Source organism: Pristiophorus japonicus, chromosome 3 (genome assembly GCF_044704955.1).
Source record: "Pristiophorus japonicus isolate sPriJap1 chromosome 3, sPriJap1.hap1, whole genome shotgun sequence".
Classification (NCBI taxonomy): domain Eukaryota; kingdom Metazoa; phylum Chordata; class Chondrichthyes; family Pristiophoridae; genus Pristiophorus; species Pristiophorus japonicus.
The window spans coordinates 186,332,016-186,356,472 of record NC_091979.1 but is presented as its reverse complement, the minus strand read 5'-3'; the positions used below and the strand labels follow the sequence as shown (position 1 = coordinate 186,356,472).

General features: G+C 49.1%; 1 protein-coding gene across 1 annotated transcript in view; it reads left to right on the top strand.

Moving 5' to 3' along the window:
• Nucleotides 1-24,457, top strand: part of LOC139259426 (putative methyltransferase DDB_G0268948) — a 121,119-nt gene that overhangs the window by 58,208 nt on the left and 38,454 nt on the right. The window lies entirely within an intron of this gene.

The following is a 24,457-nucleotide window of genomic DNA, read 5'->3' as shown; positions in this document are numbered from 1 at the left end:
ATCGGAAGAGGGGGAACTCAAGGAAGACGGATCACGTTCTTCCAACCTCCTACAAGGGACATCGTTGGAGTGGATGAAATCCAGAAGTCACAACACTGTCACTATTCACTTCATACCCAATAAACCAATAAGGGAATCTTATAACCAATAAGGGAATTAAGAGTTACGGGGAGCGGGCGGGTAAGTGGAGCTGAGTCCACGGCCAGATCAGCCATGATCTTGTTAAATGGCGGAGCAGGCTCGAGGGGCTAGATGGCCTACTCCTGTTCCTAATTCTTATGTTCTTATGTTCTACCCTATTAAATCCTTCAATCATCCTAAATATCTCAGTTAAACCCCTCAACCTTCTAACTCATTGTGCTTGGATTATTAATCTGCAACATAATTTGGTTCAACTAAGCTTTCCCACTAGCACATGGAGTTTTCTGTGTGTTATCTCTCGATGCATATATCCACATACATTGGAAGCATCATTGCTTAAATCAGCACATGCTACCTGTTATATATGTATACTTGTTTTTACTCTGTACAACCACCAGAGGGCTCATCCCCTAGAGTCCCAAGAGATCCCATAATCCCTTGGGAGCACAGGTATTTAAGGAGGCTTCACAGGTTGGAGAGGCACTCTAGAGACCTGCAATAAAAGACTAAGGCCACACTTTACTGAGCTCACAGTGTCCAGTCTGACTCTTTCTCCATACACACTACCAAAGCAGGTTGTACCCCCTCCTTTCCTGATCTGGCAATGCTCCTGTGAGTGGACCAGAGATGGGATATAATCTCGAGCTGGATCTGTTTCTGGAGATCACATCATACAATCATCATCATCATCATCGGCAGTCCCTCGAAACGAGGATGACTTGCTTCCATGCCGAAAGCGGATGAGTTCACAGGTGTTTCAATGATATTCCGGATCCTGAACTACATCCTGAAGGGTGGAAGATGCCTGTGTGTGGATTTTTTTAAAGTGTGGTGGCCGCTGCACCCCAGCTAATACACGGGCTTGACAGAGCCAGGGCAAGGATTAACCAGGACTACTAGAGACCAACTCTGCTGCACGGACCTAGTGCACACACATATCACAGTGTGGGCTGGCCCATGCTGCCTCTCTGTGCCCCGAACTCTCGCCTCTCCTCCAGCCTATACAATAGATTGGTAACCGATAATATAAATCAAGGTCGATGTGATATCTACGACTGGTTTCAATTGATTAAAGAGATTGGAGAGGAATTTTCTAGACTTTTTGTGCCCTGATTCTTGCCTGGGATTTTGTCTCTTTTTGCGTTGCTCCCAGGAGATGACATGGCTGCAAATGGGTGCGAACTGTCTGTATTGTGATGCACAAGGAACTATATGGATCAGGCTGGATAAATCAAAGGGTCGTTCCCTGTTCACTGTTTTCATATGTTTATTTTTGAGCAAATTGCATTTAAAGAAATGGGACATGGTGGACATCATAGGAGGAGTGTCACAGTGCTAATGGCAAAAGAAAGATGGTGGTTGAAATCACTAAGAATGAGGAGTCACTCAGTGCAGAGGCTGAGGGCAGAAAGGAAGAAGGATATCTTGGAGAATTTCAGGGTCGGGCTTGCTGGGAAGGGGGTAGTATACAACGAGGATTTTATCGGAGAGACCATAGCGTTGGAACCAACTGAGATACTCAATGGAGGAGAAGGTATCAGGAGTAAGTGAACAGACAAAGTTGAGATTTGGTGATAAAGGCCACACCACCACTGCAGCGGTCTGGGCAGGGCAAGTAGTGGAAGGTATAGCCAAGTGAGGAGGCTTCAGTAAGGGGGAAGATGTCACCACCCGTGAGCCAAATTTCAGTCAAAGCCAGAATATCAGTGCAATTATCTACAATAAGGTCATGGTTGGCAAGGGTCTACATAAGTGAATGGACATTCTGGAGGGAAATACGGGAAGGGATGTGCTTGATCTACTGGCAGAGTCTAAGGGGGTAGTGTAAATGGTTAAACAGAATGGGACGAAGGTTAGTGAGAATAGCCCTCTGCTGGGTAGGAAGGTCGTTGAGAGAGGAGGATGGGCCAGTTGTCACAACACATTAGGGGCTGGAAATTCGGTTGTGTAGCGCCTCTGTTAGCACCTCAGAGTGGCAGTAATGTCCTACGGGACATTTGGTGCCTGTTTGCGGTGGCGCAAAACGCTACCGCCTCACTGTGTACTTTTAGTCAGATCATGATGTCAGTCGTCATGCAACGACCCACTAGCGCCCGCTCGCAAAATTAGGTGCGTCCTCCTCATTTAGCGTCTGCCGCTAATCACGCTGGAGAAACCAGGCGGACTCACCTTCTGTTGCCACTATCTACAGCCTATTTAAAGGGAGGGAGGAGGCACATTAATCGGAGGTCACAATGAGTGCAACCTTTCCGCAGCATGCTGCGTGAACCTCTGACATTAAAGTGGCAGATTTATTTCCCATTACAGGGTCTGTAGTGTCTCTGCACTGTATTATAAAGTCACACAAGGCATATACTGCAGACAAGGTCACTCATGACCTGCACTTTTATTCCCAGGACCAAGGAGTGCTGAGTCTGCGTGGGACCTCGCTTTAAGTATGTTGTTCAATGTCCTTGTTGCTCGTTCACTGGCAGTGGTGTGGTTGACATCCCATGGTCTATTTCAGGTTCCTCAGTGTCCATGCCGAACCTTTTCTTTACCTGCTCCAGATGTTTGCGGCATATCTGCCCATTGTTCAGTCTGACCACAATGATCCTATTCCCCTCTTTGCCTATTACAGTGCCCTCAAGCCACTTGGGTCCCAATGCGTGATTGAGAACGAATACAGGGTCATTGATTTCTATGCATCTCCCCACTGAGTTGCGATCATGGCACTCAATTTGGGACTGGCGCTTGCCCTCAACAATGTCCGACAGAGCAGGATGAATGAGGGGCAGCCGCGTTTTAAGCGTGCGTTTCATTAGTAGTTTCGCGGGCGGTACTCCCGTAAGCGAATGCGGGCGGAACCTATAGGCCAGCAGGAGGCACGATAGATGGTACTGAAGAGAGGGTCCTTGAATCCGGAGCATGCCCTGTTTTATGATTTGAACCGCACGTTCCGCCTGGCCATTGGAAGCCGGCTTGAACGGCGCTGTCCTGATGTGTTTATCCGACATAAACTCCTGGAATTCATAGCTAGTAAAGCACGGGCCATTGTCGCTAACTAGGATGTCTGGGAAGCCGTGGGTCGCAAATACCGTGCGCAGACTCTCCACAGTGGTGGATGTCGTGCACGAATTCAATATGATGCACTCGATCCATTCGAGTATGCATCGACAACAATCAGGAGCATTTTTCCCATAAACGGGCCCGCGTAGCCTACATGAATGCGTGACCATGGCTTGGTGGGCCAGGGCCACGGGCTGAGGGGAGCCACCCTAGGGGCATTTCCCAGCTGAGCACACGTTGTGCACCTGCGAACACAGTGTTCCAGGTCTGAGTCAATTCCCGGCCACCATACATATGACCGGGCAATGGCCTTCATTAGCACGATGCCTGGGTACTCGCTGTGGAGTTCCCTGATGAAAGCTTCCCTTCCTTTCTGGGGCATGACTACCCGGCTGCCCCATAGCAGGCAGTCGGCTTGGATGGAGAGCTCATCCATCCGTCTGTGAAACGGTCTGACCTCCTCGGGGCACGCTCCGTGTGCGGGCGCCCAATCCCCAGTTAGGACACATTTCTTTATCAGTGACAGGAGAGGATATCTGTTGGTCCAGATTTTGATCTGGCGGGCTGTGATGGGGGAGTCTGCGGTGTCGAAAGCCTCAACGGCCATGACCATCTCCACGCTTTGCTTCGACACCACCTCAGTGGTCGCCAGTGGGAGCCTGCTGAGCACATCAGCGCAATTTTCGGTGCCTGGCCAGTGCCGTATGGTATAATCATACGCAGCCAGCGTGAGAGCCCATCGCTGCATGCGAGCTGATGCATTGGCATTGACAGCCTTGCTGTCGGACAACAGGGATGTTAACGGCTTGTGGTCCGTTTCTAACTTGAACCTTCTGCCAAAAAGGTACTGGTGCATCTTTTTTACCCCATAGACACATGCGAGTGCTTCCTTTTCAACCATCCCATATCCCCGTTCTGCCTGGGAGAGCGACCTGGAGGCATAGGCCAGGTTGAAGTTGGCCCTCATCAGTACTCTGCTACAACACACATCCAACCCTATAGGATGATGCATCACACGTTAAAACCAGTTTCTTACAGGGGTTGTACAAGGTCAACAGCTTATTAGAACAAAGCAGGTTCCGTGCCCGATTGAAAGCCCGTTCTTGACAGTCCCCCCAAAACCATTCGCAATCCTTACGCAAGAACACGTGTAGTGGCTCCAACAATGTACTTAAGTTCGGCAGAAAGTTCCCGAAGTAGTTTAAGAGTCCCAGGAATGACCGCAACTCCGATGTGTTGCCGGGCCGGGCCGCATGACGGATCGCCTCCGTTTTGGATTCGGTAGGTCGGATCCCATCTGCGGCAACCCTCTTGCCCAAAAACTCAACCTCTGGGGCCAAAAACACACACTTGGGCTTCTTTAGTCGCAAGCCTACTCGGTCCAGTCTGCGTAGCACCTCCTCCAGGTTGTGGAGGTGTTCCTCGGTGTCTCGACCCGTGATTAGGATGTCATCTTGGAATACGATTGTTCCAGGGATGGATTTAAGCAAGCTTTCCATGTTCCTCTGGAAGATAGCGGCCGCTGAACGAATGCCAAACAGACACCTGTTGTAAATGAATAGCCCCTTGTGCGTGGTGATGGTGGTTAGTAGCTTGGATTCTTCGGCCAGTTCCTGGGTCATGTAGGCTGAAGTGAGGTCCAACTTGGTGAACAGCTTGCCACCTGCCAGCGTGGCAAAAAGATCCTCCGCTCTCGGAAGCGGGTATTGGTCCTGTAGTGACACTCGGTTGATGGTGGCCTTGTAGTCGCCACAAATCCTGACCGAGCCATCTGCTTTAAGGACAGGGACGATGGGGCTTGCCCAGTCACTGAATTCAACAGGCGCTATTATGCCCTCTCTTAGCAGCCTGTCCAATTCACTCTCTATTTTCTCACGCATCACATACGGCACGGCTCTGGCTTTGTGGTGCACTGGTCTGGCTTCCGGGGTGATGCGTATCACTACTTTGGTGCCCTTGAAAGGCCCGACCCCAGGTTGAAATAGTGATTCGAATTTCTGTAGGACCTGTGAGCATGAACTTCGCTCCACAGATGAAATAGCGTGCACATCCCCCCATTTCCAGTTCATCTCGGCTAGCCAGCTTGTCCCCAAAAGCGCGAGACCATTCCCCGGGACAATCCAGAGTGGCAGCCGGTTCTCTGATCCATTATGTGTGACCACCAAATTTGCACTGCCGAGCACTGGGATGATCTCTTTGGTGTACGTTCATAATTGTGTCTCAATGTGTTCTAGTTTGGATCTGCTAGCTTTGAGTGGCCATAGTCTTTCGAATTGTTGGACATTCATAATTGACTGGCTAGCTCCTGTGTCCAGCTCCATACATACCGGGATGCCATTTAATGGAACTTTCATCATCATAGGCGGCGTTTTAGTGTATGAGCTGTGGATGTCTGCCACATGAACCCGCTGGACTTCAGCGTCCATGGCTGTGCCCCAAGCATCCAACTGCCTTGCAGACTCTTCGTCTGGTTCCTCTGCCTCATTAACTAACCTCGCTGCGGGTTTTCTGCACATTCTTGAAATGGCAACTTCTGCAGATAAATTGTTGAACCCTGCAGGTTTTCGCATTGTGTCTGTCCCCACATCTCCAGCATGAGCTGAGATTGTTGTGGACAAAGGGACTGTTACCAGGCAATCCTCTCTGATTGTCTCTTTGATTACTCCTGATCACTCTGTTGCTGTGTGTCAATGGTCCCATCCCGGGACGCATTGTCCCTTGTGATGGTGTGAATTGCCGATCCTCCTGCCATTGTCTCTGTTGCTGTCCCACCCTGGAATCTGTTGCTGCCTGGGCGGTGTCGAATTGCCCTTGCCTGCCTGCCTGGGCGGTGTCGAATTGCCCTTGCCTGTCTGCGGGGTTCTGTATCGCTTTTACAACAGTAACTCCCTGGTTCATCGCCACGTTGAAACCAGGGCTGCATGCGTAAATTATCTTGGTCTCCTCTTCCCCTGCCAAGAAGGTCTGAGCTATCAAAGCTGTACTTTCCAAAGTCAAGTCCTTGGTCTCAATAAGCTTCCTGAAAATCCCGGCATTACCAATGCCCTCAATGAAGAAATCCCTTAACATCTCCCCCCTGCAGGCATCTGTGAACTTACAGAGGCTGGCCAAACGCCGAAGGTCCTCAACGAAGTCAGGTATGCTTTCTCCCTCCCGACATCTGTGTGAATAGAATCGGTGTCTGGCCATGTGTACGCTGCTTGCCGGTTTGAGGTGCTCACTGATCCGTTTACTGAGCTCCGCTGGCTTCTCAGGTGCGAGCAGGTTTTTCATCAGTGCGTACGTCTTAGGCCCACAGCTGGTCAGTAGATGCGCCCTTCGCTTGTCGGCTGCTGCCTCTCCCAGCCAGTCCTTCGTGACAAAACTCTGCTGGAGCCTCTCAACGAAATCGGCCCAGTCCTCACCAACACAATACCTTTCATCTGTGCTACCAGTGGTCATTCTCTTGAGTCGTTGATTCCCCTTTCCTGTCGCCAAATGTAGTGTCTCTGCATTGTATTATAAAGTCACATGAGGCATATACTGCAGACAAGGTCACTCATGACCTGTACCTTTATTCCCAGGACCAAGGAGTCTGAACTTGCATGGAACCTCCCTTTATATACCTGGCTGACCAGGTGAGGAGTGTCTCCCACAAGTTCATCCCCTGTGGTCAAGGTGTGTATTTCACAGTTGTATACAGTGTACAGTGTTGTTACATATTGGTTACAGTTATGTGAAGGTTACAAACATGACAGGGTCCTTACAATTTGAATAAAATAATTTAATGAGTGCATTACTAGTTCGCCAGCATTGCCTACTCCATGCTCTTATTTGGCCGCGTCAAGATAGAAAGGCTGTTGGTCATGTTGGGCCACAGATGAGAAGAGGCCAAAGACGTCTGGACAGGAGGCCTTACCCCCCATGGGTTTACAGACAGCAACGCTCATACCTCCAACTCTCTGAGGAGCAGTGTGTGAGAAGACTGCGTTTCTGAAAGGAAGTGCTGACAGAATATTCATCTCCTACAGGCAGACCCGCAGCCTCACATTGGCACCAGGACTGCACTGCCCATCCCCGTGAAGGTCACTGTGGAACTGGTCTTCTATGCCTTCGGCCCCTTCCAGGCTGCATCACGGGACATATGCAATGCCTCTCAATACGCTGCACATCGCTGCATTCGCCACATCACAAAGTTTCTCTACACCCGCAGAATGGACTTCATAACATTTCCAATGAGTAGGGAGAGCCAGAATGAGTGGGCATGTGGGTTTGACAGGATTGTGGGATTCCCGAGGGTTCAAGGAGCCATTGACTGCACACACCTGGCCTTGCGAGCACCAGTCGAGAATGCCGAGGTATTCAGAAACAGAAAGGGATACCACTCCCTGAACGTGCAGTTGGTGTGCGACCCACACAGCGCATCCTCGCAGTGAATTCCCGTGATCCATGGAGAGCACATGATGTGTTTATCCTCTGGGAGAGCAGTATGCTACAATTGTTTCAGCCACCATGGGAATAGTGCGGCTCGCTGTTCGGGGACAAAGGATACGGCCTAGCCACCTGGCTAACAACCCCACCACACAAGTGAAGCATCGCTACAATGACAGCCATGCGGCCACCCGCAACATTGAGCGGACAGTAGGAGTGCTCAAGTAGCATTTCTGATGCCTCGACCACTCTGGAGGCAGCCTTCAATATTCCCCTAAACAGGTCTCGCAATTCATTGCGGTGTGTTGCATGCTGCACAAATTGGCCATAATGAGGGGCCAGGCATTGCCAGTGGGGCTCGCAGGCCCACCTCAGGAGGAGGAGGATGAGGAATAGGAGCCTGGCGAGCCTCAAATGGCCAGCCACACCAGGAGGAGGAGCAGCAGCCACGGTGGAGGCAGCGTGGCAATGCTGCCAGTGCAAGAGCCATACGTCAGCAGCTCATAATGCATCTGTTCTCTTGAATGGAGGAAGCTGAGGGATGCAACAAATACTGATCACACTATGTGCTATGATAATGGCACATCTCCGTGAAAGTCCACAATCATACACAAGACGCCAATGCAAAACGGTCAAAATAACATTTTAATCATGGCACCAATGTAGTCGCCTCAAATAACACAACAAAACCCCTCACCAGCAAATAAAAAACAAAAACTTAACGTCCCGTTGAAAGACCATCACACTATGAACTTAAACAATGTCTGGACAAACACCCTTTCCATTAGTCATCCCACAGCGGCATTCATGTGACATCCCACACCTACAATAATAGGATGCATCACACAATGCAATGACATATTTACCACCATTATATTCATGATGAGGACATCTGTCCGTAATGGCAAAAGTCTTCAGTCAGACTTCCTGTGGCATTTACTACCCCTTACCTTGAACCCCCCTTGTATGCCTAGTGCTCCTCCTTAATGTTACCTCAGTGCCTGCAGCAAGGCTGCTTGAGGGCTGCTGTGCGTGTGGGGGAGACAGTACAGATGGCCTAGCAGTGCGCCCTGGACCAGTTCTGGGCCTGGAAGGCCTGCCTGTGGACTCCACCGCCTCAGCATCGGTGGCAGCAGTCTTGAATGGCTTGGGTATAGACCGCGGCAGGTGCAAAGGCAGAGTGGCAGTGGTGGGAGCCGGAATACTGTCATCTTGAGGAAGGACAGCACCTTCCATTTCCAGCGGCCCACTGCCAATCACCCTGGGCGGAGCCTCAGCATCTGGAGCAATATGTGTGAGCACACATTGCTGGCCTGCTTCAGCACTGTTACTTCCCTGTTGGAGTGTGGGAAACACAGAGAGGATGGTAGCAGTCAGTCTGTGCATGGCATCACTCTGCGATTGACTCCTGAGCCTGAAACGCAGCAGTCTGCAAGTTCATGCTAGCAATCACATCACATCACAATGTCCTGCATGGATTGGGCCTATGATGCAATAGCTGCAGCCACGTCAACCATGGCACGTGCCATCCCCTCTGGGACTCCACTATCGCTCATTGAGTCCATCTCCCTCTATAAGTGGGCAAGGATGGGCTCGGTGAACACCTGAGAGGCACGGGCAATGCTTGAGGCAACCTCCCCTAACCTCAGAGCAAGTGCATCCATCCATGCTCTGCGGGATCTTCTCCAATGCACCCATGAGTTTGCGGTGCATGTGCATGGACTTCCTGGACATAGCCTCCAAGTCCAGGTTCACATGTGACTGTCTCTCAGCAGGACTCCTTGGCCAACTTACCCTCCAGGGACCTGGCGTCCGAGCTACCCCTCGCGCTGTGCATTGCTGTAGGCCACTGGGGCCAGGAGCCTCAGACTCTTCGAACCCCAGGAATTCAAGGTCTTTGACCGATGTGGTGTCCCCACTTGGTGGGACTGATGGAGTGTCCTGCTCAGTCAACAAACTCACCCCTCCTTTGTCATCTCCCCCGTTGGCTGATGTTGACGGCTCATGGGCAGGCTGCCAAGCTTCTGGCTCATCATCTGTAAGCACAAAGCAACAAAAGTGTGGTGAGCAGCAGGGGTGGTCAGGGAGGTAAGAGGAAGGTGGCATTGGACATTTATATGTAAAGGGGGTAGGCCATTTGCTATCAAGGGTTACACATAAGTTGCAAACGGCATTCACATACCGTCACTATCCACAGAGGGCTTTGCTTCGCCGCCCGCCACTGCACCAACTGGTGTGCCCATGAGGGCGGACACTCACTCCTTGACCTGACTGATCTCCCATAGATCAGGCGCCCCACCTTCGGTGCACTGCTGCTCCCAACGATTATGAGCCCATTTCGCCTGCAATAAGAAAAAGAAGGTGTGAGTGAGTGTCCAGCTCAACGTGTGGCACATGTGCCTTCCATAGTAGAGTAGCTCTTACTGTCTGGAAGTGTTTAGATGTCCATTAGAATCTGCGTGGCTGTGCATAGTGCTTGTGGGAATGGTGGGATGCGGTGAGAGCCACCTAGGATTACGGATCAGGCTGACATTTTTCAAACGCATATCACAGAATGAAAGGGTAGTGCGAGGAAGGGTTAGACTGAATAGGAAACAAGCTATGGCCACTCAAAGCCAGTAGACCCAAATTAGAACGTATAGAGACACAATTAAGGACTTACACCAAATAAATCATTCCGGTGCTAGGCAGTGCAATGTTGGCTGTCACGCACGATGGCTTAGTGAACCGGCTACTGCTTTGGATTGTCCCGGACAATGGTCCTGCACTGTTGGGGAGGAGCTGGTTAGCCGAGCTGAACTGGAAATGGAGGGATGTTCATGCAATGTCCTCGGTGGAGCGAAGTTCGTGCTCACAAGTCCTACAACAATTCCAGTCACTTTTCCAACCGGGCATCGGGACTTTCAAAGGCACTAAAGTAGTAATACACATCACCCCGGATGCCAGACCAGTGCACCACAAAGCTAGAGCGGTGCCGTATGTGATGCGGGAGAAAATCGAGAGCAAATTGGACTGGCTATTGCGAGAGGGCATTATCTCACCTGTTGATTTCAGCGACTGGGCGAGCCCCATCATTCCCGTTCTTAAAGCGGATGGCTCTGTCAAGATCTGTGGCGACTACAAGGCCACCATCAATCGGGTGTCCTTGCAAGACCAATACCTGCTCCCAAGAGCGGAGGACCTCTTTGCCACGCTGGCAGGCGGCAAGCTGTTCACCAAGTTGGACCGCACTTCAGCCTATATGATGCAGGAACTGGCCGACGAATCTAAACTACTGACCACCATCACCACTGTTTGCGTATAACAGGTGCCCGTTGTAAGGGGTTTTCAGGGAGTGTTGTTGTGCCTTGGGTGTCTCTCTCTGGGCTTCTGCCCTTACAGCTTATGCCTGGCCTGTCAGGTACCCTGAGTGCTGCAAGAGCACCCCTGGAGAGACTGTGTCCACAGCTTATGAAGGGGGTTTTGAGACTCGTGCGTCCCCACAGCTTATGACTAGCCTGTGAGGCACCAGTGAGTGTCAAACACGCCTAACCCCTTCTTCCCTAGCCTGTGACATACAGTTGAGCATTTTCGGGGCGCTCCTAGCTTCTCTTACAATGTTCTGACATAAGACTCACGATCAGGAGATGTAATACAATAGAACTGAGACAAGGTGATTCCAAGAGGAACTTAGGCTTCTAATTTATTTGACAAGGTGTATCTCAACAAACAGCAATACACCAACAAAACAATCCCCCTAAATCCCACTAAACAGACACAACGAAAATCTTTACACAAGTTTAGCAGTACAATGCCCAACCTCCCACCTTTCCTGGCCTAACTGAGTTGGGAGTTCCGGGGACCAGAGGTTATACTCATTACTGTGCCTTCTGCAAGTCTGGTGGTTTGTTTCTTCTATCTTCGGTGTCTTCGGACACTGGTTTTCCTTCAGTGTCGAGAGGCTTGCTGGTTGTTGGATCACGAGACCAGGGAACCACCCACACTACGTCAGAAACCCCTTTTTATAGCCAGATTATCCAGTCCGCCTCTCCTGCTGGAATCGATTCTTCCCATTGGTGGGCTTTGTGATTTTGAAAAATGCAGCAGTTTTAGATTATTGCGGGTTTTTTCCACTGATGTTAACCTACTCAAGGTTTGAATGGGTGTTGATTGCATTGGCCTCCTGTAGCCATTGTGTAGGCCCTTGGGTTGTTTTAGGTTCCCTGGTTTCTGAAGGTCTGCATAATTTTCCTTCAATTCAGTTTTTCTAACCTACTCAAGGTTTGAGTAGGTGTTAATTGGGTTGGCCTCCTGTAGCCATTGTGTAGGTCCTTGGTTTGTTTTGGGTTCTCTAGTTTTCTGAAGATCTGCATAATTTCCTTCCATAGTGTAAACATGGGGAAGACAATAGTCCGATAATGGCTGTGAGTCAGTCCCACAGTTTTCGAGCAAGTGCTCTCCCATTGGCTTGAAAGCCCCATGCTTCGGGCTGACTCTGTCTCACCATTGGCCCTCCGGTGTCCTCCCCCGTCCAATCACTGCTCTGCCAAGGTCAAACTGTATCGGTTTCAATTCACAGCACAGATTGATCCCACAGCCCTTTTCCTTCTGGGTAAAATGAGGGGGTTTTCGTCCTCCCCTACACCGTTTTGCATTCGATCAGCAGCCCCGATTTTTCAATGCAACATGGAAAGCCTGCTTCAATCCATTCCTGGAACGATCGTATTCCAGGACGACATCCTCATCATGGGTCGAGACACCAAGGAACACCTCCACAACCTGGAGGAGGTGCTGCGACTCAAGAAGTCTAAATGCATGTTCTTAGCTCCCGACGTTGAATTTCTGGACAGAAAGGTTGCTGCAGATGGGATTCGGCCCACTGAATCCAAAACAGAGGCGATTCGACAAGCACCCAGGCCCTGCAACACATCGGAGCTGCGTTCATTCCTGAGACTGTTGAACTATTTCGGGAACTTTCTGTCAAACTTGAGCACGTTGTTGGAGCCGCTACATGTGCTCCTGCGTAAGGGTTGCGATTGGTTTTGGGGGGACTGTCAGGAATGGACTTTTGATCGGGCGCGAAACCTACTGTGTTCAAACAAGCTGTTGACCCTGTACAACCCTTGCAAAAGTTTAGTTCTGACATGTGATGCATCGTCCTATGGGGTTGGGTGCGTGTTGCAGCAGGGTAATGCTGCGGGTCAGCTACAACCTGTGGCTTATGCCTCCAGGTCCCTCTCTCTCTCTCTCTCTCTCTCGAGCAGAACGGGGTTATGGGATGGTTGAGAAGGAAGCGCTTGCATGTGTCCATGGTGTAAAGAAAATGCATCAGTACCTCTTTGGTAGGAAGTTTGAATTAGAGATGGACCATAAGCCACTCACATCCCTGTTGTCAGACAGCAAGGCTGTCAATGCCAATGCATCAGCTCACATACAGCGATGGGCTCTCATGCTAGCAGCCTATGACTACTCCATCCGGCACTGAAAATTGTGCTGACACGCTCAGCAGGCTCCCACTGGCCACCACCGAGGGGGCAGCTGAGCAAAGCGCTGAGATGGTCATGGCTGTCGATGCCTTCGACCGTGCAGGCTCCCATATCACAGCCCGCCAGATCAAATCTGGACAAACAGGGATCCCCTCCTATCCCTGATTAAGAAATGTGTCCTGACTGGGGATTGGGCACCCGCACATGGAGCTTGCCCTGAGGAGATCAGACAATTCCACAGACGGATGGATGAGCTCTCCATCCAAGGTGACTGCCTACTAAGGGCAGCCTGATAGTCATGGCCCAGAAGGGCAGGGAGGCGTTCATCAGGGAACTCCACAGCGAGCACCCAGGCATTGTGATGATGAAGGCCATTGCCCGGTCACACGTTTGGTGGCCCGGAATTGATTCAGACCTGGAACACTGTATTCGCAGGTGCACGACATGTGCCCAGCTGGGCAATGCCCCAGGGAGGCCCCGCTCAGCCCGTGGCTCTGGCCCACCAAGCCATGGTCACGCATTCACGTTGACTACGCGGAACCGTTCATGGGGAAGATGTTCCTTATCGTTATAGATGCGTACTCGAAATGGATCGAGTGCATAATCCTGAATTCATGCACGTCATCCACCACCATGGAAAGCCTACGTGCGATCATTGCAACCCATGGCTTGCTGAACATTCTGGTTAGTGATAATGGCCCATGTTTCACGAGCCATGAATTCCGGGAGTTTATGTCGGGCAATGGCATCAACCACGTCAGGACTGCGCCGTTCAAGCGGGCTTCCAATGGCCAGGTGGAACGTGCAGTCCAAATCGTTAAGCAAGGGATGCTCAGGACTCAAGGACCCCCCCTACAATGCCGCCTATCGCACCTTCTGCTGGCCTATAGGTCCCGCCCGCACTCGCTCACGGGGATCCCGCCCGCAGAGCTACTCATGAAATGGACACTTAAAACTTGGTTGTCCCTCATCCACCCAGTCCTGACCGACATAATTGAGGGCAAGCGTAAGGCACAAAACGAGTACCATGACTGTAATTCGAAGGGGAGATGTATAGAAATAAATGATCCTGTATTCGTCCTCAATCATGCCATGGGGCCCAAATGGCTCGAGGGTACCGTAATTGACAAAGAAGGGAATAGGGTCATTGTGATAAAACTCAACAAAGGCCAGATATGCCGCAAGCATCTGGACCAAGTAAAAAAAAAAGGTTCAGCAATGACACGGAGGAACCTGAAGAAGACCATGAGATGGAGCTCACACTACCGCCAGTGAATGTGCAACAAAAGCAATCAGAGGACTGCATAGTTCCTGAGGTCAGCCCGGACAGGCCAGAATCACCATAGGTGACACACACTCACGTCAGTGTCCAACAACCAGAGCCCCAACTGCGGCACTCCACGAGGGAGCGTAGACCACCTGAAAGACTAAACCTATGATCCCCATAAGACTTTGGGGGGGGGGGGGAAGGTGATGTCATGTTTGTAACTACAATGTAACACCACTGTATTACTGTATACACTCAACACAGATGCACACCTTGACTACAGGGGGTGAACTTGTGGGAGACACTCCTTACCTGATCACTCAGGTATATAAAGGGAGGTCCCACGCAGGGTCATCACTTCTAGAGTGCTATAATAACGAGATAAGGTCACGGAGTGGAATGTGTCTCATGTGGTTTCATGCTGTTGAGTAAGGACTTTACAGTAACACCCAATTTAAAAAATGGAGACGAGGTGCTTTGGGAATGGGTGAGAAGCCGGTGATCTGAAAACTCATTTTTACCGGCAACGCCGGAAATAACGCCCATTTTTGGGCGATATACACAAAAGTGCAAAATCTAGCCCCAGTTCTCTAATTTTACTCTACAGGGTTGCTAAATCAATCATATTAACTGTTATGTATGCAACACCTTGTAACCGGCATTCTACAGCCACTAGAGGGTGCATCTGTTGGAGTGCCACGGAACTTCAGCATCCATTGGCAGCACTGTATCTAAGCAGGCCTCCCATACTGTGTCAGCACTCTGGAGTCAGAATGAAGAGACTAAGGTCACACTTACTCAAGTCTACAGTACTCAGTCACATTGCTTTATTTGAGACATAACAACTGGCGACGAGTAATAGATAATGAACCATCACGGGAAAATGCAGAGAACTGTTGGTATCCTGGAGAAATTCTCAGAAGGGGATGATTGGGAAGCCTTCGTGGAGCGACTTGACCAATACTTCGTGGCCAACGAGCTGGAAGGGAATGAGAACGCTGCCAAACGATGGGCGATCCTCCTCACCGTCGGCAGGGCAACAACCTATAGCCTCATGAAGAATCTTCTTGCTCCGATGAAACCAACAACCAGATCATATGAAGAACTGTGTACGCTGGTCCAGGAGCACCTAAATCCGAAGGAGATTCTGATGGCAAGGTATCGATTTTATACATGTCAATGGTCTGAAAGCCAGGAAGAGGCGAGCTATGTTGCCAAATTAAGGCGTCTTGCAGGACATTGCGAATTCAGTGGATTCCAGGAGAAAATGCTAAGAGACTTTTTTGTGCTTGGCATTGGCCACGATGTTATCCTTCGCAAACGATTGACTGTTGAAACACTGAACCTGAGCAAAGCCATAACGTTAGACATTACCAGCAATAACACCAAACAAATTTTGCAGCATAAAGATGCATCGGCAAGTACTGTACACAAAGTAACGTTGTTTTCAGGCAGGAATACATATGGCAGAACATGCACACCTGCAGCTGCACGACCTCAGATGACTCAGAGTCCGCCATCAAGTGTGAATGCGAGGCAATTAACACCTTGTTGGCGCTGTGGAGGTGATCATCGAGCCCATCAATACCGCTTCAAGCGCTATGCGTGCAAAGGCTGTGGAACAATGGGACACCTCCAGCGACTGTGCAGACGAGCTGCAAACCCTGCAAACCACCACGTTGCAGAGGAAGACCGATCCATGGCGGATCAAACTGAAATAGAGACTCGAACCGAGGAGACAGAAGTGTACAGGGTACACACCTTCACCACGAAATGTCCACCGATCATGTTAAAAGTTAAACTGAACGGATTTCCAGAAATCCATGGAATTGGACATGGGTGCAAGTCAGTCTATCATGAGCAAAAAGGCCTTCGAGAGGCTGTGGTGCAACAAGGCACAAAGGCACAAGCTGAGCCCTATTCATACCAAGCTGAGAACTTACACTGAAGAGCTGATCCCTGTAATTGGCAGTGCTGCAGTAAAAGTCTCCTATGATGGAACGGTGCACAAACTACCACTATGGATTGTACCAGGAGATGGCCCCACACTGTTTGCAGAAGCTGGCTGGGAAAAATCCGCTGGAACTGGGAAGACATCCGAGCGCTTTCGTCCATCGACGACGCCTCATGTGCCCAGGTTCTGAGCAAGTTCCCGTAGTTGTTTGAGCCAGGCATCGGAAATTTCTCTGGGGTGAAGGTGCAGATCCACTTGGTTCCCTGTACACGACCCATCCACCACAAGGCACGTGCAGTGCCATACATGTTGTGAGAGAAAGTGGAGATCGAACTGGACAGGCTGTAACAAGAGGGCATCATCGCGCCGGTTGAGTTCAACGAGTTGACCAGTCCGATTGTTCCGGTTCTCAAGGGCGATGGCACGGTCAGAATTTGTGGGGACTATAAAGTAACGATTAACCGTTTTTCGCTGCAGGACCAGTACCCGCTACCCAAGGCAGATGACCTATCTGCGACGCTGGCAGGAGGGAAGACGTTCACCAAGTTGGACCTGACCTCGGCCTACATGACGCAAGAGCTGGCGGAATCTTCGAAAGGCCTCACCTGCATCAACACGCACAAAGGTCTTGTGTTCATCTACAATCGATACCCGTTTGAGAATTGATCGGCCGCGGCTATTTTTCAAAGGAACATGGAGGGTCTGCTAAAGTCGGTTCCGCGCACCGTGGTTTTCCAGGACGACATATTGATCACAGGTCGGGACACCATCGAACACTTTCAGAACCTGGAAGAGGTTCTAAGTCGGCTAGATCATGTGAGACTCAGGTTGAAACGCTCAAAGAGTTTTCCTACCGCCAGAGGTCGAGTTCTTAGGGAGAAGAATCACGGCAGACGGCATCAGACCCACCGACGCCGAGACAGAGGCCATCAAGAACGCGCCGAGACCACAGAACATGATGGAGCTGCGGTCGTTCCTGGGACTCCTCAATTATTTTGGTAATTTCCTACCCGGGTTAAGCAGCTTGTTTGAACCTCTGCATGTATTGCTACGCAAGGGAGATGACTGGGTATGGGGAAAATCATAAGAGACTGCTTTTGAGAAAGCCAGCAATCTGTTATGTTCCAACAAACTGCTTGTTCTGTATGATCCATGCAAACGTGTAGTGCTAACTTGCGCTGCGCCTTTGTACGGGATCGGGTGTGTGTTACAGCAAACGAATCGGGAACATTGAACCGGTCGCTTATGCGTCCAGGCGTTTGTCCAAGGCCGAAAGGGCCGACAGCATGATTGAAAAAGAAGCTCTGGCTTGCGTTTACGGGGTTGAAAAGATGCATCAGTATCTGTTTGGGCTTAAGTTTGAGTTAGAAACTGATCATAAGCCGCTCATATCGCTATTCTCGAAGAGCAAAGGTATTAATACCAATGCCTCTGCTCATGTCCAAAGATGGGCACTCACGCTGTCTGCATAGAAACATAGAAACATAGAAAATAGGTGCAGGAGTAGGCGATTCGGCCCCTCGAGCCTGCACCGCCATTCAATGAGTTCATGGCTGAACATGTAACTTCAGTACCCCCTTCCTGCTTTCTCGCCATACCCCTTGATCCCCTAGTAGTAAGGACTATATTTAACTCCTTTTTCAATATATTTAGTGAATTAGCCTCAACTACTTTCTGTGGTAGAGAATTCCACAGGTTCACCACTCTCTGGGTGAAGAAGTTTCTCCTCATCTCGGTCCTAAATGGCTTACCCCTTATCCTTAGACTGTGATCCCTGGTTCTGGACTTCCCCAACATTGGGAACATTCTTCCTGCATCTAACCTGTCTAAACCCATCAGAATTTTAAACGTTTCGATGAGGTCCCCTCTCATTCTTCTGAACTCCAGTGAATACAAGCCCAGTTGATCTAGTCTTTCTTGATATGTCAGTCCCGCCATCCCAGGTATCACTCTGTTGAACCTTCGCTGCACTCCCTCAATAGCAAGAATGTCCTTCCTCAAGTTAGGAGACCAAAACTTTACACAATACTCCAGGTGTGGCCTCACCAAGGCCCTGTACAACTGTAGTAACATCTCCCTGCCCCTGTACTCAAATCCCCTCACTATGAAGGCCAATATGCCATTTGCCTTCTTAACCGCCTGCTGTACCTGCATGCCAACCTTCAATGACTGATGTACCATGACACCCAGGTCTCGTTGCACCTCCCCTTTTCCTAATCTGTCACCATTCAGATAATAGTCTGTCTCTCTGTTTTAACAACCAAAGTGGATAACCTCACATTTATCCACATTTTACTTCATCTGCCATGCATTTGCCCACTCACATAACCTATCCACGTCACTCTGCAGCCTCATAGCATCCTCCTCGCAGCTCACGCTGCCACCCAACTTAGTGTCATCCGCAAATTTGGAGATATTACATTTAATCCCCTCGTCTAAAACATTAATGTACAATGTAAACAGCTGGGGCCCCAGCACAGAACCTTGCGGTACCACACTAGTCACTGCCCGCCATTCTGAAAAGTATCCATTTACTCCTACTCTTTGCTTCCTGTCTGCCAACCAGTTCTCAATCCACATCAGCACACTACCCCCAATCCCATGTACTTTAACTTTGCACATTAATCTCTTGTGTGGGACCTTGTCGAAAGCCTTCTGAAAGTCCAAATACACGACATCAACTGGTTCTCCCTTGTCCACTCTACTGGAAACATCCTCAAAAAATTCCAGAAGATTTGTCAAGCATGATTTCCCTTTCACAAATCCATGCTGACTTGGACCTATCATGTCACCTCTTTCCAAATGCACTGCTATGACATCCTTAATAATTGATTCCATCATTTTCCCCACTACCAATGTCAGGCTGACCGGTCTATAATTCCCTGTTTTCGCTTTCGCTCCTTTTTTAAAATGTGAGGTTACATTGGCTACCCTCCACTCGATAGGAACTGATCCAGAGTCTATGGAATGTTGGAAAATGACTGTCAATGCATCCACTATTTCCAAGGCCACTTCCTTAAGTACTCTGGGATGCAGTCCATCAGGCCCTGAGGATTTATCGGCCTTCAATCCCATCAATTTCCCCAACACAATTTCCCGACTAATAAGGATTTCCCTCAGTTCCTCCTCCTTACTCGACCCTCTGACCCCTTTTATATCCGGAAGGTTGTTTGTGTCCTCCTTAGTGAATACCGAACCAAAGTACTTGTTCAATTGGTCTGCCATTTCTTTGTTCCTCGTTATGACTTCCCCTGATTCTGACTGCAGGGGATCTACGTTTGTCTTTACTAACCTTTTTCTCTTTACATATCTACAGAAGCTTTTGCAGTCCATTTTAATGTTCCCTGCAAGCTTCCTCTCGTACTCCATTTTCCCTGCCCTAATGAAACCCTTTGTCCTCCTCTGCTGAGTTCTAAATTTCTCCCAGTCCCCAGGTTCGCTGCTATTTCTGACCAATTTGTATGCCACTTCCTTGGCTTTAATACATTCCCTGATTTCCCTTGATAGCCACGGTTGAGCCAACTTCCCTTTTTTATTTTTACGCCAGACAGGGATGTACAATTGTTGTAGTTCATCCATGCGGTCTCTAAATTTCTGCCATTGCCCATCCACTGTCAACCCTTTAAGTATCATTCACCAATCTATCCTAGCCAATTCATGTCTCATACCTTCAAAGTTACCCTTCTTTAAGTTCTGGACCATGGTCTCTGAATTAACTGTTTCCTTCTCCATCCTAATGTAGAATTCGACCATATTATGGTCACTCTTCCCCAAGGGGCCTTGCACAACGAGATTGCTAATTAATCCTCTCTCATTACACAACACCCAGTCGAAGATGGCCTCCCCCCTAGTTGGTTGCTCGACATATTGGTCTAGAAAACCATCCCTTATGCACTCCAGGAAATCCTCTTCCACCGTATTGTTTGCAATTTGGTTAGCCCAATCTATATGCATATTAAAGTCACCCATGATAACTACTGTACCTTTATTGCATGCACCCCTAATTTCCTGTTTGATGCCCTCCCCAACATCACTACTACTGTTTTGTCTTATGCTCCTCCTGTACCATGTGGGAACTCAGGGACGACACCAGTGTTCCTGACGACTATGTGTGCAGGAAGTGTATCCGCCTCCAGCTCCTGACGGACCGCGTTGCGGAGTTGGAGCTGAGGGTGGATTCACTCTGGAGCATCCACGATGCTGAGAATGACGTGAGTAGCACATGTAGTGAGTTTGTTGTACCGCAGGGAAAGGGTCCACAGCCAGATAGGGAATGGAAGACCAGCAGGAAGAGCAGTGCAAGGAAGGTAGTGCAGGGGTCCCCTGTGGTCATCCCCCTGCAAAACAGATACACTGCTTTGGGTACTGTTGGGGGGGATGACTCATCAGGGGAGGGCCAAGTTCATGGCACCGTGGCTGGCTCTGTTGCACAGGAGGGCAGGAAAAAGAGTGGGAGAGCGATAGTGATAGGGGATTCAATTGTAAGGGGAATAGATAGGTGTTTCTGCGGCTGCAACCGAGACTCCAGGATGGTATGTTGCCTCCCTGGTGCAAGGGTCAAGGATGTCTCGGAGCGGGTGCAGGACATTCTAAAAAGGGAGGGAGATCAGCCAGTTGTCGTGGTGCACATTGGTACCAACGACATAGGTAAAAAAAGGGATGAGGTCCTACGAAACGAATTTCAGGAGCTAGGAGCTAAATTAAAAAGTAGGACCTCAAAAGTAGTAATCTCAGGATTGCTACCAGTGCCACGTGCTAGTCAGAGTAGGAATCGCAGGATAGCGCAGATGAATACGTGGCTTGAGCAGTGGTGCAGCAGGGAGGGATTCAAATTCCTGGGGCATTGGAACTGGTTCTGGGGGAGGTGGGACCAGTACAAACCGGACGGTCTGCACCTGGGCAGGACCGGAACCAATGTCCTAGGGAGAGTGTTTGCTAGTGCTGTTGGGGAGGAGTTAAACTTATATATGGCAGGGGGATGGGAACCAATGCAGGGAGACAGAGGGAAACAAAAAGGAGACAAAAGCAAAAGACAGAAAGGAGATGAGGAAAAGTGGAGGGCAGAGAAACCCAAGGCAAAGAACAAAAAGGGCCACTGTACAGCAAAATTCTAAAAGGACAAAGGGTGTTAAAAAAACAAGCCTGAAGGCGTTGTGTCTTAGTGCAAGGAGTATCCTTAATAAGGTGGATGAATTAACTGTGCAAATAGATGTTAACAAATATGATGTGATTGGGATTACAGAGACGTGGCTCCAGGATGATCAGGGCTGGGAACTCAACATCCAGAGGTGTTCAACATTCAGGAAGGATAGAATAAAAGGAAAAGGAGGTGGGGTAGCATTGCTGGTTAAGGAGGAGATTAATGCAATAGTTAGGAAGGACATTAGCTTGGATGATGTGGAATCTATATGGGTAGAGCTGCAGAACACCAAAGGGCAAAAAACGTTAGTGGGAGTTGTGTACAGACCTCCAAACAGTAGTAGTGATGTTGGGGAGGGCATCAAACAGGAAATTAGGGGTGCATGCAATAAAGGTGCAGCAGTTATCATGGGTGACTTTAATATGCACATAGATTGGGCTAACCAAACTGGAAGCAATACGGTGGAGGAGGATTTCCTGGAGTGCATAAGGGATGGTTTTCTAGACCAATCTGTCGAGGAACCAACTAGGGGGGAGGCCATCTTAGACTGGATGTTGTGTAATGAGAGAGGATTAATTAGCAATCTCGTTGTGCGAGGCCCCTTGGGGAAGAGTGACCATAATATGGTCGAATTTTACATTAGGATGGAGAAGGAAACAGTTAATTCAGAGACCATGGTCCAGAACTTAAAGAAGGCTAATTTTGAAGGTATGAGGCGTGAATTGGCTAGGATAGATTGGCGAATGATACTTAAGCGGTTGACTGTGGATGGGCAATGGCAGACATTTAGAGACCGTGTGGATGAACTACAACAATTGTACATCCCTGTCTGACGTAAAAATAAAAAAGGTAAGGTGGCTCAATCGTGGCTATCAAGGGAAATCAGGGATAGTATTAAAGCCAAGAAAGTGGCATACAAATTGGCCAGAAATAGCAGCGAACCCGGGGACTGGGAGAAATTTAGAACTCAGCAGAGGAGGACAAAGGGTTTGATTAGGGCAGGGAAAATGGAGTATGAGAAGAAGCTTGCAGGGAACATTAAGACGGATTGCAAAAGTTTCTATAGATATGTAAAGAGAAAAAGGTTAGTAAAGACAAATGTAGGTCCCCTGCAGTCAGAATCAGGGGAAGTCATAACGAGGAACAAAGAAATGGCAGACCAATTGAACAAGTACTTTGGTTCAGTATTCACTAAGGAGGACACGAACAACCTTCCGGATATAAAAGGGGTCAGAGGGTCTCGTAAGGAGGAGGAACTGAGGGAAATCCTTATTAGTCAGGAAATTGTGTTGGGGAAATTGATGGGATTAAAGGCCGATAAATCCCCAGGGCCTGATGGACTGAATCCCAGAGTACTTAAGGAGGTGGCCTTGGAAATAGTGGATGCATTGACAGTCATTTTCCAACATTCCATTGACTCTGGATCAGTTCCTATGGAGTGGAGGGTAGCCAATGTAACCCCACTTTTTAAAAAAGGAGGGAGAGAGAAAACAGGGAATTATAGACCGGTCAGCCTGACATCAGTAGTGGGTAAAATGATGGAATCAATTATTAAGGATGTCATCGCAGTGCATTTGGAAAGAGGTGACATGATAGGTCCAAGTCAGCATGGATTTGTGAAAGGGAAATCATGCTTGATAAATCTTCTGGAATTTTTTGAGGATGTTTCCAGTAGATTGGACAAGGGAGAACCAGTTGATGTGGTATATTTGGACTTTCAGAAGGCTTTCGACAAAGTCCCACACAAGAGATTAATGTGCAAAGTTAAAAGCACATGGGATTGGGGGTAGTGTGCTGACATGGATTGAGAACTGGTTGTCAGACAGGGAGCAAAGAGTAGTAGTAAATGAGGACTTTTCAGAATGGCAGGCAGTGACAAGTGGGGTACCGCAAGGTTCTGTGCTGGGGCCCCAGCTGTTTACATTGTACATTAATGATTTAGACGAGGGGATTAAATGTAGTATCTCCAAATTTGCGGATGACACTAAGTTGGGTGGCAGTGTGAGCTGCGAGGAGGATGCTATGAGGCTGCAGAGCGACTTGGATAGGTTAGGTGAGTGGGCAAATGCATGGCAGATGAAGTATAATGTGGATAAATGTGAGGTTATCCACTTTGGTGGTAAAAACAGAGAGACAGACTATTATCTGAATGGTGACAGATTAGGAAAAGGGGAGGTGCAACGAGACCTGGGTGTCATGGTACATCAGTCATTGAAGGTTGGCATGCAGGTACAGCAGGCGGTTAAGAAAGCAAATGGTATGTTGGCCTTCATAGCGAGGGGATTTGAGTACAGGGGCAGGGAGGTGTTGCTACAGTTGTACAGGGCCTTGGTGAGGCCACACCTGGAGTATTGTGTACAGTTTTGGTCTCCTAACCTGAGGAAGGACATTCTTGCTATTGAGCGAGTGCAGCGAAGGTTCACCCAGGATGGCGGGACTGACCTATCAAGAAAGACTAGATCAACTGGGCTTGTATTCACTGGAGTTCAGAAGAATGAGAGGGGACCTCATCGAAACGTTTAAAATTCTGATGGGTTTAGACAGGTTAGATGCAGGAAGAATGTTCCCAATGTTGGGGAAGTCCAGAACCAGGGGACACAGTCGAAGGATAAGGGGTAAGCCATTTAGGACCGAGATGAGGAGAAACTTCTTCACCCAGAGAGTGGTGAACCTGTGGAATTCTCTACCACAGAAAGTTGTTGAGGCCAATTCACTAAATATGTTCAAAAAGGAGTTAGATGAAGTCCTTACTACTAGGGGGAATCAAGGGGTATGGCGAGAAAGCAGGAATGGGGTACTGAAGTTGCATGTTCTGCCATGAACTCATTGAATGGCGGTGCAGGCTAGAAGGGCCGAATGGCCTACTCCTGCACCTATTTTCTATGTTTCTATGTTTGGAGGTCTGTACACAACTCCCACTAGCGTTTTCTGCATATAACTATGTAATTCGCCACAGGCCAGGCACAGAGAACTGCGCTGATGCATTCAGTCGGCTACCATTGCCCACCACCGGGGTGGAAATGGCACAGCCT